This window comes from Arvicanthis niloticus, chromosome 1 (assembly GCF_011762505.2).
Source record: "Arvicanthis niloticus isolate mArvNil1 chromosome 1, mArvNil1.pat.X, whole genome shotgun sequence".
In the NCBI taxonomy this organism is placed as follows: domain Eukaryota; kingdom Metazoa; phylum Chordata; class Mammalia; order Rodentia; family Muridae; genus Arvicanthis; species Arvicanthis niloticus.
In genome coordinates, this window is record NC_047658.1 from 24,956,435 (window position 1) to 24,973,804 (window position 17,370).

At 37.9% G+C, this 17,370-nt stretch overlaps 1 long non-coding RNA gene across 1 annotated transcript; it reads left to right on the forward strand.

The window, feature by feature from the left end:
- The first annotated feature begins 1,329 nt into the window (after positions 1 to 1,329).
- Positions 1,330 to 16,066, forward strand: LOC143442467 (uncharacterized). The gene is made up of 4 exons (XR_013110707.1): positions 1,330 to 1,449; positions 1,677 to 1,747; positions 3,361 to 5,060; positions 14,498 to 16,066. It is a non-coding gene; the product is annotated as an uncharacterized LOC143442467 (long non-coding RNA).
- Positions 16,067 to 17,370: the final 1,304 nt, after the last annotated feature.

Below are 17,370 nucleotides of genomic sequence, written 5' to 3' on the forward strand. Positions count from 1 at the left end.
GGCTCCTCACACACCTAGAATGCCGAGAAAGATTAGATTTACAAGCTAATAATGTTTTTCTATCTGTAGGGCCAGCCTTCACCTGGATGCACTAGAATATTGCTTGTTTATTCCAGACTTGTGCCCCTTTTTATCTTGTGCATTGTTTCTCAGCCAATAAAACCCCTTCTTATAAGAGATTTCACTTATAATTTGCAACAACCTACATAACATCTGTGGTATCTCAGGGCAAGGCCAATTCTGAATCCCACATGCTATTATGTTTACCTGAGCCAATCTCCCTAGATTCTTTCCTTGGGAATTGTTTCTAAGTCAACAGAATATGTCTTTATGGGAAAAGCCACATGTACTTTGGAAAAAGTTTCAATGTAAACATGCCTTAAGCTTTGTTGTGCATACAGAACTAAGCAAATTGTCATCAGATGTCCTTCCCACACTGCTCCTGCACCCTTACTTGTGTGATTGCCCACAACCACAGCCAGTGGATCTACAAAAGGAAAGGTAGGCTAGAATAACTTAGTGTTGGAGACCTCAGAGATCACAATGAGAAACAGACTTCTCCAGAGACTGGCTTCAAGAAGGTGCTTTTTAAATAGGCAGAACAGGCTTTTTAAATCTTTAGAGGTGAAAAAGGGATACCAGGGTGGTTATACAGCACTGGTCAGGGTCAGGGTGCTGAGGATGGTTCATTTGCATAAGAAGGAATTTTGGATGCATCATGGACTTGATCTGATAAGGAGAGGGGAAGTTTTACCTAACTGTGACTACATGACTTTTTTTGGTATGAGGAAAGGTTCAAGGCACAAGGCTGTGTACACCTTGATGTTTAGACCCAAGGCAGGGGAGGGAGTGATCCCATTTCCCACCACTCTCAGGTTGAGTTTTCCAGGATTGGATAAGACTGGACCACAGGCTTGCTCTAGACAGGCTCCCCCTTGTTCCAAAATTCTCCCATCCCATAATCAGGAAACTGAAAGACCCCCGCAGGGAGACCCTCACTCAAGTCCGGATCGACACGCACCCAATGACACACAGAAGACCTTCTTGATTCAACAGCAGAGGCAGTTTAATGGTGAGGGCCCTCGGGTCGAACTGTATCTCATGCAGAAGAAAGCAAATTTGACCCAGAACCCAGGAAACTGGGGATATTTATAAGTAGAGGTTGGAGAGGGCAGGAAAGTTTGGCACGGTATGATTGGATACTCCAAATATCAGCAATTTGCGTAAGCATTTTGAACTGGCAGGATGTTGAGTTGGCAGGATGACTAGTTATTTTTAACTACGTGTCTGTACGTGTCCGGACATGTCCTTGCATGTCTTTGTGACCATGAAACCTCAGACCTCCCAGGAGGGAGGGAGAGGAAAAAACACCAGATGGCCAATTACTCACTTGGGCTTGTTTGGACTTGTCTGGGGCACGTCCCTTTATTCTTGGTCATTCTGTCCCTGGTGGGTCTTGATATTTTCATTATAACTATTTTTATCATGTTGTAGGTGGTCTTTTGCTGACCATGAGTTTCTGTAGTTGTTTTAATGTTGGTTTCAAAAATTTTGTTCTCACAAAACTTTTTCTCAAAATTGTACTGTCCCTATATGACTAAAATAAACCAGCTACTATCTGCCTTCAGAAAATTGAACCAATGATAATTCTTACCTCTTTGTGTATCATTTTACAGCTAGCTTCTGATGATTGCAGGGACCCCAACAGCAGGAAAACCAAACATGATGGGCTGAGTTTTTTAAAAAGGTAAGAATTTTTTTCTTCAAATAGAAATTAGGGGGTTAAGAAACTTGGTCTCTAACTGAAGGGGTAATGACTGCTCATGAGAGAGTGGAATTAACAGAGTTTCTTCTGAATCCTCTGAGACAAGGCAATTTATGAAATTATTGTAATATATTAAGGCAACAAAATATTAAATATTAAAGGAGCAAAATATTCAGAGCAACAGTTCTGCAATTATATATGCATAGAAACTAATGTATACATGGCCAATGAAAAGGGAGATAAAAATCTCTGTTAATTATTTTACAAACTGGAGTCCAGTAATCTATTGTTTGTACCATCATCTCAGAAGGAGAAGAGAAAATGCATGTTGGGGGTGTGTGTGTGCAATTTTCTGCTGGTACATGTGAGCAGGGTGGGCCACAGCCACTCAGCATCTTGGACAGCCTTATGTTTTCTTAGCTCATGCTTCCAAGGTATCTGGCTGTATCTGAAAGCCCTCTGGCCCTGCCACTAAGATCTGGTCAAGCACTGAGCTTTGGAAGTTCTGAGAAAAGGCTTCCTATTCAAATTCTGAATTTCAAGTAGCAGCACTCACTTCTGTAGCATGATCTAGGGCTCTGCTGCCTCAGGGCTTTGTTTTTTGTTTGCATGTTCTTTATGTTTACATTCATTCTTATCCCTGATAGTGGGAGTAACTCCCTACAGATTGATAATGTTCACCCCCCCTCCAAAAAAAAAAAAAAAAAGATAAAGAAAAGCTTGACTTCAAATACAGGAACAATTGCAATGAGGTCATAAAGCACTTAAACTGCTGCTGATTAAATTCCTAAGGTATTGATTATTTAGTGTATGGATGATATACTCCTCTGCTGCTTATGTAATCAACATTTAAATGAGTGCTTCATTTTCATGGAAGTAAAGTAAAAAAAACAATGTTTAAACATAACTTCAGATAAAATACAAAAGTAACTACCTTATAATTTTATAATTGTGTAGGATATATTATTACTCAACCACAAATTTGAACATCTTCATCTCAGTTAAAAGTTTCCAGAAAAGTGCAAACTCAATTACTTACAAAGAATTCGGGGCTATTTCAATTGAGTACACTTTTATCTGCCTATCACTACTAGGACTTGGCTCTACTCTTTAAATTGCTTTCTGAGATGCTTGGTTAAATTTTATAAGAAATGTAACACGTGAAGCAGAGTGGGTTACTGACTTCTTAAATCATTCTGCTGTGAAAGCAGTATCTCAGAGAATTTGTACGTTACTTACATATCCTTCCTTCCTGCTTATTTTCTATTGAAAATATATCTAAAAGGTAATGATATAGAAATTTATGCATGCCATAATTCTGTATAATGATGAATAACAATGTTTATAAGAAATCATATACTTAATAATGATATAATGAACAAGTCATAAACAATTTATTAGTAGAGAGGCTACAGAAATTATTATGCCACTGAATAAAATACGTGTTGATTATTTGTTCCACACTGATAAGAATTGACGAGTTGCATTAAAATGTTATTCAGGCATTGTGAGTTCTTTTGGTATGTATGGTTCAAAAATATATGCAAAATCTTTGAAATTAACTTAAAACTTATAACTTTCTCTTTGATACCCAGATCCAATTACCAAGTGCAATCTCTATCTCTGGAAGAGAACAGATGCTGCAGCCCTCCTTTACTCTTTGCCTACATTTCTTGTGGATTCGACAGACCTCTAACCTCCTTCTCCCCACTTGGTGCTTTGTCACAGCCACCAGCTCACAGAGGCACTCTGTACTAACCCACAGATAACTCTTACCAGGGAAGGCAATATTTGGTCCTTAGATCTGCTCCTCTCCTTTGTTTTTCTGGATCTACCCGCACACCCTAGTGACATAGCAGGCCCTCTTGGGTGAACTTTGTTTACAGTCTCCCCTAATTCCAAGGAGACAAAATGAGCAGACCATAGTTGAACAATCTCTTCTCCTCATTCCTGTGAATCTTTTCAAATCTCTAGGCTAGCCACATTACTAAGGGTCAGTTCCCAATACTCAGAAATGTGTTTTACTTGGAAGCCCATAGACCTCAAATCTCAGATCCAAAGAAAATTTGCTACCATGGAAGACTTAGCCATTATACTCTAAAAACCCAGGGGGGGAAAAAAAAAAAAACAGAACACAAGAAGTAAAACATCCATGCTCCCCTTCCAAAACCTGACAAATCCAGAAATTAGCACCTAAACATAATCATCACAATCCCAGACCCTTAGACACCAATGTAAAAACATAAAAAATAACAGACAGGGCAATATATCTCAGTATTATACAAGAGCAAGCCCTGGATATGCAAACATAGTTGAAGCATAAGAAAAAGACCTTAAAACTACCTGTATGAACACTAGAGAGACATTTAAGGAGGAAATGATCAAATCTCTTTAAAAAATTCAGGAAAACACAAGCAGCAGAAAGAAAGGGAAATTTTTGTTTAAGAACTGAAAATGAAAAAAAGAATCAATAAAGAAAATCTAAACATAGGAAATTTAGGAAATGAAAAATTAAGGAATTCAACAGGAACTACAGAGCAAGGTTCCCCAACAGCATAAAAGAGATAGACGAGATAATCTAAGGTGATGACTATATAATGGAAAAAATAGATATATTGGTGAAAAGACCAAGCTTAAAAACAGTAGGAATAGAAAGGAAGGAGACAAACACTACTTCAAAGGCCCAGAAATGTTTGAACAAAATGATAGAAGAAAAACTTTTTTTATTGGATATTTTATTTATTTACATTTAAGATGTTATTCAATTCCCCCCACCTCTGGAAACCCCCTCTCTCATCCCCCATCTTCCTGTTTCTTTGAGGGTGTGTCCTCACCTACCCACCCACTCCCACTTCCCTGTCCTCGAATTCCCCCACACTGGGGCATCCAGCCTTCATAAGACCAAGGGCCTCCTCTCCCACCAATGCCCAACAAGACCATCCTCTACTACATATAAGGCTGGATCCATGGGTCCTTCCCTATGTGCTCCCAGGCTGTCTATTTAGAAACTGGGAGCTCTGATTGGTTGGTATTGTCACTCTTTCTATGGGGCCACATACCCCTTCAGCTCCTTCAGTCCTCTCTCTGACTCCAGGGGACCCAGGATCAGTTCAATGGTTGTCTGGTAGCATCCATCTCTGACAAAGCCTCTCAGGAGATAGCTACATCAGGCTCCTGGTATCCACAACAGTGTCTGCATTTGGTGACTGCACATGGGATGGATTCCTAGGTGGAAAATCTCCAGATGGCCTCTCCTTCAGTCTCTGCACCACACTTTTTCTCCGTATTTCCTCCTGTGAGTGAATATTTTGCTACTCTTTCTAAGAAGGACCAAAAAACCCCCCACTTTGGTCTTCTTTCTTCTTGAGTTTCATGTAGTTTGAGAGTTGTATCTTGGGTATTTCAAGCTTTTGGGCTAATATCTATTTATCAGTAAGTGCATACCATGTGTGTTCTTTTATGATTGGGTTGCCAAAGAATAAGATGCTTATAAAGGTACAAGAAGCATACAGAATAGTAAATAGATTTGGCCAGAAGAGAAAGTCCTCTTGCCACATAATAATCAATCAATAAACATACACATAAAAAATAATTGAAAGCTATAATGGAAAAAGACCATATAACATATAAAGAAAGGCCTATTACAATTATACCTAACTTTTCAATGGAGACTTTAAAAGCCATAATGGCCTGAACTAATATGCTGCAGATTATAAGACATGACAGATACAAGGCCAGAATATGAAAACCAGCAAAACTTTTAATCACCATAGATGGAGAGGCTAAGATATTCTATCATAAAGCCAAATTTCAACAATTTCTGTTTATAAGTCCAGGATTACAAAAGGTTCTAGTAAAAAGATAATCCATCTTGATGTTAACTACAACACAAAAACTCTTGGAATAAATAATCTCAGACAAGCAATGTTCAGAGAATATCTTCTGTTTCTATGAATGTGGCACCTGCCAATAATCTGATGGCCTGTAGCTTTGTCAGGAAATAGGAGGTAGAATATCCAGGAGGCAGAAAAGATACTAGGATAGTGCCAGGTATAGGAGATTTCTCCAGGAAGTTGGGATGAGACAGATGTATTGTACCTGAGTCCAAGTAACCAGCCACATGACAGCATGTAGGTTAGAAGAAAGGGTTATTTTAAGTTATGACATAGTAAAAGAAATGCCTCGCCAAGGTATTTGTAAGTATATTTTGATTCTGAGTCTCATTTCTGGGAATATGGGGCTGTGAGGAAAAAACAAGACCTAATTTCTCCATATGACACTCAAATATGACGCAGAATACAAATTAACCTGAGAACTATCCCAAGTAGAGGCACAAACCCTCCCTATGAAAAATGGCTGGGGATGCATGGGAGGGAGTGGGACAAGTTGTACTTTGAACAGTTTTGTAAAGGAGTCCACTGCTTACTGGAAAGCTGCCCCTAGGGAGAGCCGAGGCCTGTAAACATCAGGAAGTGAGCAGGAAGAGCAGGCTAATCTGCTGTGGGCCCAACAGCCCAATTCTGGTCCACCCAATGAGAGGCCTAAAACTGTACACAAGTGTCATTCTGATCACAGAGACACTGAGAGTCCCTGTACAGAGAGGAGCCAGTGAGCCTCAGTGTTCCAGACAGAGGGTTGGGATGGAGTATAAAGGCTCCAGCCACATCCTGTTAAGGACCTACTACTTTAGTGAAGTGGCCAGAGGCCAGAGACTCCAGCCTAGTCAAGCATGGCAGGACAGAATGAGCATGAGATTGTTGGCAGGCAGGATCACCACGGAATGTTCAGAGTCAGGACAGCCCATGGCTTTATGTCAAGATGAAAAATAACGAGATTTTCATGGTTGTGGAGAGTAGCAGTGTGCAGTAATTGGTTATTTCAGCCAATAATATTTTGCAATTTTTTTCTGTTGACAGTAATTCATTAGTCTATTGACTAAATGGTAGATGGAGGAATACATAAATTTTCTCTTCCTGAAAGATTACACTGGCTCACCTTTCTAAGTAAACTGAGTCAAATGTCAAACCACAGCCAAGCTGACCTCAGGAATAAAACATCTATATTTTACTTTGATTACTTTGAGGACATTTTCAACATGTTGACTTTGTCTGAAATTGATTGTCTGTGAGAAAATAATATTATATCCTGTAAAACATTAAAGAAGTTATTAGCTTATTTCAAAGCCCATTTAATACTAAAACCCACAATTCAATTTTTACTTTTGACATCAACTTCAATTCTTTTCTAAAGCTATCTTTTTTGTTATAACCAAGATTTCTCTGAAATGTTAATGTAAAATTTTTGAAAAATGTAATTTTATAATTTATTTTATGTTAGGTGAGACATGACGACCAACATGGCTGCATGACACAGTTTCAGCTGCAGGAGTGCCATTAACCTGAATTTTGCATCTCTGGCTTTCTAGATGGCTCTGCTCTTTCTTGTATGCTTGTCTGTTTTAACATTTTCTATAACATATTTGCCTTGAAATATAATTCTGGTAAAAAAAATTAGATAAAGGAATTGAGGGCATTCCTAGAGACAGAAATGGCTCTAATGTCTATTAGCAACCAACTTCTCTGGCTCTGGACACTTAAGCAGCCAACTCAGGCATATCAGGACAAAGCGTTCTGATGTGGGGACTGACTGCCTTTGGTGTGAAATTTCAGCCAAGTCATGAGGATTAAATTGTATCAGGAAATATTTGAAACTGGAAAGTATTTTTAAGAAACCTGAAGTTTTAGTAGTTAGAGAATTGAAGATCACAAGGAAAAGGAATAAAGGGCCTGCGTCACTAAGGACAGGGGTGTCCATAGACAATACAAGGAACAAGATCAGGAAGAAGTAGCTGGGTCTCCCGGAGCTCCCATAAAGAAAGATCTTTAATAATGGAAAGTTTAATGCAGAAATATTGCTGAGAAAAATTAGAAGATATACATATAATAAAAATATATAAAAGTATGAATAGAAGGGTTTGTAGCCTGTGGGGAGGCCACTGGATTGATGAACTGACCTTTCTGAAAAGATTGGAACATACTGACTTGGCCCCCTGGTACTGCTTGCCTAAGGAGATTATGGGACACATTTTAAGAGATAGAATTTGGGCTTGTGAAGGAGCCCTGGGGGAAGCTGCAAGAAGAATTAATATTGCATATGGAAAAAGTTTGCAAAAGTATTGTCCAAATAGATATTTGGATGAGCTTAATAAAGAGATTTTGCCAAATTAAGACAAATTAATAATATTAATATTACCCTGACATGTTTGGCAACTTTCTATTCTCATGCTAATGCTGTAACTACAAGTTTCTGTCCTGATGACCTGTGATTTGGAGGTTTTTCTGAGAGTGATAAGTTAATGTATAACTTGTCTTAGCCGGCACTGAACTGTGACTTTGTGTGTGGATTGTGATATCTGGTAACATGGTTACAGGGTTCATTTTTTTTTTTTCGAGAAAAATAATGACTTTGAGGAAAATACTGTATATCATTACAAATGAGGGCAGTTATTTCTCAGACTTGAATGGATGATGTCTTGCTATATATTGATTTATCGCTAGTCAGACATTTTGTGCAATAAATCTGATGCCTGGAAACTAGTTTAAGTCTCAAAATAGCCAAAAGGTTAAAACTGAAAAGACATCTCCAAATGCTTCATGAGTCTCTGACAGAACAGCCTTTCATATGCTGTGGGATTTATATTCATGTCAGTCCTCAAAGTGAGAACTGCATCATCTGTCACAAACAAATCTGTTCTAACTTTATAGACCTCTGTATGCCAAATGATCTGTACATGCTTACTTGGATCCGAGGGATTTCAAAGAAGCCAGGCTTTACTTAAATACAGTATTTAAGAACAGAGAGGTAACTGTTTTTAGAAAATAAACTAAGACTAGAACACCTAATGCATAAAGATCAATGTGTGTGCATATATATATAAATGATCATACTAATTACCTACCAGCTTGAAGAATTATGTCCAGCATGGCATTATGTATTGCATGGCTGAATAATTCCCTTTCATGGTTGGACTTTTCCCTAAAACTGGTTTTTAATAATGGCACAGTGTCTATAACTTCATCTTAGAATTTGTGTGTGAGCTAGGTATGGTATATACCTGTCATCTCAGCATTCTAAAAATTGGATTCAGGAGGATCAGACATTCAAGGCTAGGTTTAGATACATAGTAAGTTCAAGTCAGATTTTGGACCCCAGCTCTAACCCCAGTAGTAACACCCACCCCACACAGTTCTGAAACAACCAAGATAATAGGAAAGACAGGCTCCAGTCAAAGACAATGAGTGCAGGTAGCACCAAGAAGACCCAGATGGCAGAAGACAAACACAAGAACATAAGCATCAGCAACCCAGGATACTTGACATCATTAGAACCTAGTTCTTCCATACTAGAAAGTCCTGAAGTCCCCATATCAAGAGGAAAGCAAGATTGAGATTTAAAATCACTTCTAATGATGATGATAGAGGACTTTAAGAAAGAAAGAAATAATACTCTCAAAGAATTTGAGGAGAACACGGGTAAACAGGTAGACGCCCTTAAAGCGGAAACACAAATTACAAGAGAACACACCAAACAGGTGAAGGAATTGCCTTGCATGGATAATTAGTTTTCAAACATCAGAAGTTTACAGAAATGACATTACAAACATTTCTGTATTATTTTTCATTTTGATTAGAGACCTGTCTGCTCCTGACAGCTTCCCTGTCAGGAGGGGGGAACATGGAGGCGGATGTTTGCATGTCTCCACCAGTCAAAGGTAGTTGGTAGCCACCAATGTTTCAAGAGGAGCCCTTGCCCCATCCCGCTGCTGTCTGGGTGCTACTGGGGAAACTGGCCGTGGCCTGCAAACTGAGAACCCTTTTTCCACCCAACTCACCCTATTCCTTCACTCACTCTCTCCTCTTTAAGCCCACTCCTGGAGATTGTCTTGGCCCTCACCTCCAGCTCCCTTCCGTATACACCCTGTGATCTGAGTCAGGCAGGGCCTTGTGCCCCAGGATGAAATAAGGCCTTTGTATCTCCTTACATTTGTTTCCTAGGGTTTCTGTTGTGGTCTGGGCTGCTGTTCCACCTCTTGACACCTCTGCCCTGCTGCAGGCATTCTAGACCTTTGGGGTGGGCTGGGGCAGGAGTAGAGGTAAAGGAATATAAGTGTGGGTTCATGCGTGGCATCCTCTACCTGAGCTCCTGTCTTTAGCCCCCACCTATTTTCACATCTGCCTCCATTCAAGAAATAGGACACTGGGAGAGGGGCTCCCACCCGCACATAAGTCCTTGCTGATTTGTGGGAACACTTTTCCCTGACACCGGGGTTCAAGGAATTGTAGTTAATTGTAACATCTAGACTTTGGATTTTCCAAGGCCTAGGACCTGGAGAGAGCTGAGAGCTGAAGGATCAACTGATTTGCATTGAGGAAATGTCTCTTTAGATCTCAGGGCAGAGGTGATAGCCTGGGGAGACCTGCTGCCTTCTTCCCACTTTCCAATGTTCAAGGCCAGCCTGTAGTCAGATATTTCACCCAGACAAAGGAAAAGACACAGTTTTTTAGGAAATGTTTTTAATAAAAGAAAATTACCAAAAAAAAAAAAAAAAAAAACCCACAAAAAATAAAAAGAAAAAAAAAGTGAACCCGCCCTGTGTGTGCTCCCCTTTCTGTTCCTTTCTCCACACAGCTGACCCATTTTTGAGGTGCACCAGAGGTTCACCTTCTGATGGGGGTTGGCTTTCTCTTTGGAGCTGGTGTTTTCACACACCCAGTTTGTAGCCCACTGAGAAGACAGGGAAATTGTCCTCCAGCCTCTTCTCATGGTTTCTTATGCCCCTTCTGTTGTCTTTTACTCCTACCCCTCCTCTGGGCTCTGAAGAAAAATTGCTGACTGTAGCTTTGGAAGTGTAACTCTGAGAACAATACACAATTTGAGTTCTAGGAAAATAAAGCTGTTGATTACAAAAAAAAAAATGTAGTTGGTGTATCTAGGTTGGGTATTGGGTTACACTTCTGATTGTGTCGGCATCTTGTTATTGAGCATTAGCAAACTGATAAAGCCTTTGATTAACGTTTTTTTAAAAGTTACTAATAAAAAAAAATTAAGTTTAACTGAAAAAATTAAAGAGATACATTTAAAACCTAGTGGATGTTACTAAGAAGTTTTAAACTCTCCATATATTTGAGAAAATATGTTGATTTTAAGTTTTTAGAGCTTTACAAAATAAATAATAAATGTAAAATCTGAAAACTGAAATAAACTTCAGCTAAAATTGCTATGGGGTTATAGGATAATGGGTAGATTATGACTTTTAAAGACACCCAATCATGTTAGCAATCCATCTTATTCACAAAGATTAGTGATAGCAAAACATAGTGTTTCATTTGGTCTGAAAAAATATTTTCAATTTTCAGCAAAATATAACCTCAAAGAAAAATCAATATTAGCTCAAAAGAAAGCAGTATTATACAAAGTATAAGAGTCAAATACACTGAACTGTGTCTCAAAAATTGAGGAGGAAAAGACAATTACATAAGCTAAAGTTATCTTGGCATAGATAGAACCTCTTATAAAAATAATATTTTCTTACAGTTACCATACATCCTTTTTGAAATTGTGTTTTGAACAGCCTGGACTCACTCTCATAAATTGAAGCTCACAGCCAGTCCAGTCAATCAAATCCTAAAATGCTGGAAGAGGAGAGAACTAATAATGAAATAGGTCAGAGACTTTTCACAATCTATTAAAACATTTTCTATCAGATTCTCCATGTAAGGTTTTAATGAATTTTATTTTATAAAAGGGAAACCTGAATGGTGGTATACTTTATGTCCTTAATTATATGCCAACTTTATATAAAAGTCAAACAAAAATACCTGTCCTACATTAACTCTCCTCTTGCAGCCTACTGTCCGTGCTTTCTGAAAAACTAGCTGCATAGTGCAGTCCATACATGTTGCTCTCTACAGTGCAAGGAAGTTAAGCAACACCTGCCCTTCTACAACTTAGATTTTTCCACATTAAGGAATCATTACTGACTCTTACTGATGGTCAGATAGTACTTAGGTTGTAATACATTCAAAACAAATAGCTATAAGCAACCTTCTGGGAAAAAGTTTCCATTTGACTCTAAGGGGGGAAAAGGAGAGAAGAACGAAGAAGGGAGAGAGGGTGGGGAAGATGGGAAGCTCTACAGAGGGAGAATAAGCAATGTCAAAGAAAAGCAATGCTTCCCTAGGAAAACAAACTAAATAGAGATGAAACATACAGCCAACTATTTTGGTATTGTTTATACAATCCTGAGACTTCATGCTGATAAAAGTTAGACATCACACATCTTTTAGTAAACACTAGCCACCATCATGAGAAAAGGGTATGTAGAATGTAAACAGAAAGTAGAATTTTGTTACTCTAGAAAAAGGAACACATATCAAAATTGTTTCTGTATGACACAGCCCTAAAATTCGCTCTGATTACCAATGTATTATACCTATTTCAAAAGTAAAAAAAAAAATGTTATTTCAATATAACATTCTTTATAAATTAGTTTTTTTTTCACATGCTGGTATTTTATGCCTCAGAGACTTTCTACATTCTTTTGGATTTTATTTATTTATTTTCATCTAACTCTAACCTTTTAGAAGACATGTCTCTTAGTTTGTACTTTCTTTCTTTAGTCTGTTAACAATCTCCACTGAGATTTTATCCATTAAGTCCTTCAGGCTTTTCCTTCCTCTTGATCCCAGTTTTTATAATATTCTTTAATTGATTTTTATTCAATCTCCAGCTCCCAGTCTTGCATTTGATTTGTTCTTCACTGATGTCTAGTTTATAAGTTAGTTCAGTAATGTGGTTGAATCAATGAATGTGTGTGTGTGTGTGTGTGTGTGTGTGTGTGTGTGTGTAAAAGAGGGGGAGAGAGAGTTGTTTGAATGTATTTGAGACTGGTTCTAGCAACATAAATGATGTATTCTTGCTTTATAACAATTTGCATCTAATACTTTCATTTATTCCCATTACACAAAATAAGCAAGGATAAAGGTACTAACAGTACACACTTCACTTGCAGAGGACTCAGTTTAAAGTCCCATCGCCAACCTTGTGTGAACTTACAACTCCTTCTAAACCAAGATCCAGGAATCTGAGGCCTCTTATAAAGGCACCTGCATCTGTGTATACATATCCATACTCAGCCACATAACTAATAGTAAAATTAGGCTTAAAATATATAAAATTAAAGTGTCAATGCTAACCCAACATTTTTGCAAGGGTTATTGGAATTGTTAGTTATTGAGTTTCAAAATGATCCATGGCCCTGTCCATAATTATGTCAATTTTGCTGTTAAAATTTCACTCATTTTTGATGCTAGTCATTTTCCATGCTATCTTATAATACTTTAATTAGTAGGATTAAAGTTCACAACTGTGCAGCTTAATGAGGAGAATTTGGAGCTGGAGAGCTAATTTTGTTAATTTTTCTCTTTTCTTAGGTCACTGATTCTAGTTAGCATTCCCAACTGCCTCTCTCTGATTCTTGTGTATGAGTCTATGTGCTGAATTATGTTTCTTATTACCACTGAACTTGCCTCTCAGAAAAACATGTGATACTTATGGAAAGGCCACTCTCCACCAAACAGTATTCAAGCATTTTCAATCATTCAAATGTGATAAACACCCTATGAAGTGGTGCTATCATTTTCCCATTTAATACATGAGCAATTATATCTATTCTCTTTAGCAGTCAGACTCTCCTGTTTCATCCAATTTTATATTCATTCAATAATGATGTACTATATCCAATCTATACAGAGGACAAAATACTAAACATGAAGACATATCAATACATATGCACTCACTTCTTTTACAGAATGGGGAATGGAAAGAAAACAAGTACAGAATGAGTCGCAATAGTGTATACAGAGAATGCATTCTGGTTAACAGAGGAGGTCTGACACAGACCTTGAAGTCTAGAAGACCTTGGGTTTAGGAACATGCAATCTGAATCTAGACAGACCATATAGGAATTACTTTTAAAATGTTTATATGAGTAGCAGGTTATGGGGGTTTGTGTGAGGAAGCATATGCAAGCAGCAGCAGATGGCGTTGAAGCCAGTGAAGGCCAACATGTGCAGCAGTGACTTTTTTTTTTTTTTTTTTATTTGTAAGTAAGTCTTAGTAACAGTGTGTAATTTTGAAAAAAGTAGATCTGGTACTCTAAAAGCTAGTAGGGTGGAAAGAAAAGTTGAATAATAAGAAAGCCTAACTTAATGTTTAGATGACATGGATCAAAGAAGTGACTTCATCCAGGATTGTCTATTTATCATCAATCTTCTTGTGAGATTAAAAAGTAATTTATAAGCCTATGAAAACCTTAATAAAAGTCAATTTTTTCTCAAGGTCATTGACTGAGTAAGTCATACATTTTGGATACTGAGAAAGAGGTAGAGGAATAGAGAAGTCAAGGGAAATATACCGAGGCTAGAAAGAGAATCTGCAGAAAGCAAGATTTGATTTGCAATTACTTGAGAGTTGAGGGACACATAAATGCTGATTAACACTGGACTCATCTTGATGAGAGTGCACCCTCTTTTAACGTTTGTCAGAGTTTTTGGATCTAATTGGATCTCACTGATATATTCCCTGCTTGTCTCTGGTTACCAACAGCTGACCCAGAGAGGTTTATGCTCCTGAGTAGACTGATATATTTGTGTCTTATGTTTTCTCACACAGAGTTTTCATTCCAGGATCCCAGCACTATATTTAAAACAGAACTTCTCAGCCCACAAGTCTCTCTCAGCAGTTCAGTCTCCCAGCAACACAGCCAACTTCCTCCCCAGGAGCCTCCTACAGAATCCTCTCTGCTTCTTTCATTTCCCAGGACTGGAATTGGACCAGGCTGACTTTATATAGACTGGGCTCTTTGCTCCACATGCTCCACACTGTAGCTGTCCAAGAGTAACTTCTGATGAAAGAGTGGTCAGAGGGCAATCCACTCTCACCCTGAATCTTGGAGGCCAGTAGGACCTCTTCAAATCTATAGAAAAGACTCTGTGCCAAAAACCTCTTTTTTGTTCATCTGTCTCGAGTGGGTAAAGAGAGCTATGTGTGGTTGGTCTCCCCACCTTTATAAAAGGACCCATATGTGGTAGTCTCCTCCACCTTTATAAAATATTTATTCCTAATATAAAATATTAGGAATGTGTTCATCCTTGAGGTCACTTTTAGTTTCTTAAAATTCCTTTTTTATACGGTATTACATAAGATTTGATCCCGGTGGATTCTGCCACCTGAACTTACAGCCCCAAAGCCTACATCTTGGTTGCTCCCTCAGTCCAAAATGAAGTGACCTCCTCCTGCCTTACCTTTTCCTCTCAGACCCGGAAGATCAGACTGCTTCTCGGCTAGTGAATGGCTTCTTGAAGTCTTTAGTATTTAATCAATTAGGGGAAATTTTCACTACAATGAATAATAGTAAGCATTGTTCTTAAATCTTTCCTAGAGGTACAATGGCTGCTGAGTTTATTCATAATCTGTGTGGCAACGAAGAGAGTGGATATAATCTGTGAAATCCTGCTATTGATCTATGTAGAAAAAAACCCAAATCCTTCACAGCTGACCAATTATAAACTGGCCTCTATTAAGCTTAATTTGTACTCTGAGATTTGTGTTTGAAAGATTTTTAAGACTCTTCCCTGGGAAACTTTTACAGCTTTCAAGGAGATGAATTTGTGGTGGAAATGAGGCAATGACCCAAAAGCAGAGCTTCTGAGCCCCCCAGTTTATAAAGAAAGAAGGACAGTTGTGCCTGAATAAGATCTGTTTTTCTCAAGGCTGAGTTAAGGATGGATTATCTACATTTGTGTGTGGGAAAGAATGCAGAATTACAGAGCAGAGACTTTTCAAGAACACAGAGAACTTTCCTGAGATACTAACAAATTAGAGTATGGAAGAAACAGAAAGTTACTCAGGCAGATCTACAGTCATCAGAAGGGAAAGAAACAAAGGCAAAGACACACAAACATTCTGATTCAGTAAATACTAATGTAACACACTGTGAGAATTGACCAATTATACAGTCAAATATTAAAAATATCTTCAAATATAGGGCTTCAGAGATGACTCAGTGGTCAAGAGTTCATGTTGCACAGAACTGGAGTTCAATTCCCAGCATACTGTCCAGTTGTTCACCACTGCCTCTAACTCCTGTTCCAAGTCATCTTGACTATGTCTACAGCATACACATGCACACATACACACACACACACACACACACACACACACACACACACACACACACACACACCACACACTACATACATACAAACACTAAAAGTCTTATTTTAAAATTATGAAATATGTCATGATTTGTCTGAAAATAAATATTTTTATAGTTACACTTTGAAGCTGGAACTATTTTAATGAGTAAAAGTAAGTTGAACTAATATATAATAAACAATGCCTTTTTGCCTTCCATTTTCCAATTCTAATAATGCATATTACTATGAAAATATTAATGAAGCTGGGCTATTGTCATTATGTTTTCTTAACAGTTCCTCCAGCAGACAAGCACATGAAGAAAGAAGGAATGTAATACTTTGAGATTATATTCTCGTGTTCTCCTTTATGGCAATTTTATTAGTTTATTTTAATAAATATTTCTATTTGAAAATAAACTTGGATGTTCAGGATCCCAGGTCATAAGTAAAGATTGACTCTGACTTTGTTAATTCTTTACATAAAAAAGGAGCAATGCCACCCAGTATAATAGAGTGTAGCCGTCACTATTCTCTCCAAGTTGATGCCTATCTTAGTCAATGTTCTATTACTGTAAAGCGATATCATGGCCAAGACAACTATTATGAAAGAAATCACTTATTTGGGGGCTTGCTTACAGTTTCAGAGGGTGAGTCCATTATCATCATAGCAGCAGATATTGCAAGAACTGTGCTGAAAAAATATCCTATCCTAATCCACAGACTGAGGTGGGGGCAGTGGGTGATGATGATTGGCATAAACTTTTGAAACCTGAAAGCCTACATCAAGTGACATACTTCCTCTGACAAGATCACACCTCCTAATCTTTCTAATCTTCACCAAACCAAAAAATTCTACTCCTTCTGGACTAAGCATTTAGATAAAGGAGACTAGGGGGCCACCTTATTAAAATGACCATGGCTTCCCATGTCCAGCCAGTTAGAAGAATGCTTGTCTAAGATCACAGAGCAAAAGCAGAAGCCCATGCCCAAGACAAGCATTGATCTTATCACTTTGATGGCAGTGGGCTCTTAGATATACAAATTTCTTTTTCTTGTGCTCATGAGATTTCTGTCTATATGTCAATATGTGACTTCTCATGGAAATATAAATGTATACTTTATTTTAACAAGATGTTGAACACTAATGAAGCTCAGGCTTATCAAAGCATTTAATTCCTCATAGTAAGTGTCACAAAATAGGATTATGTTTTTGAGTTTTCTTTAATAATAATAAATCTCAACAAAATCACCCAAAAAATAGCTCAATAATAAAAATGTAAAATTTTCACCAAATATAATGAAAATCAAAATAAAAAAATGAAAAGCTATATCAATCATTTTCTATTG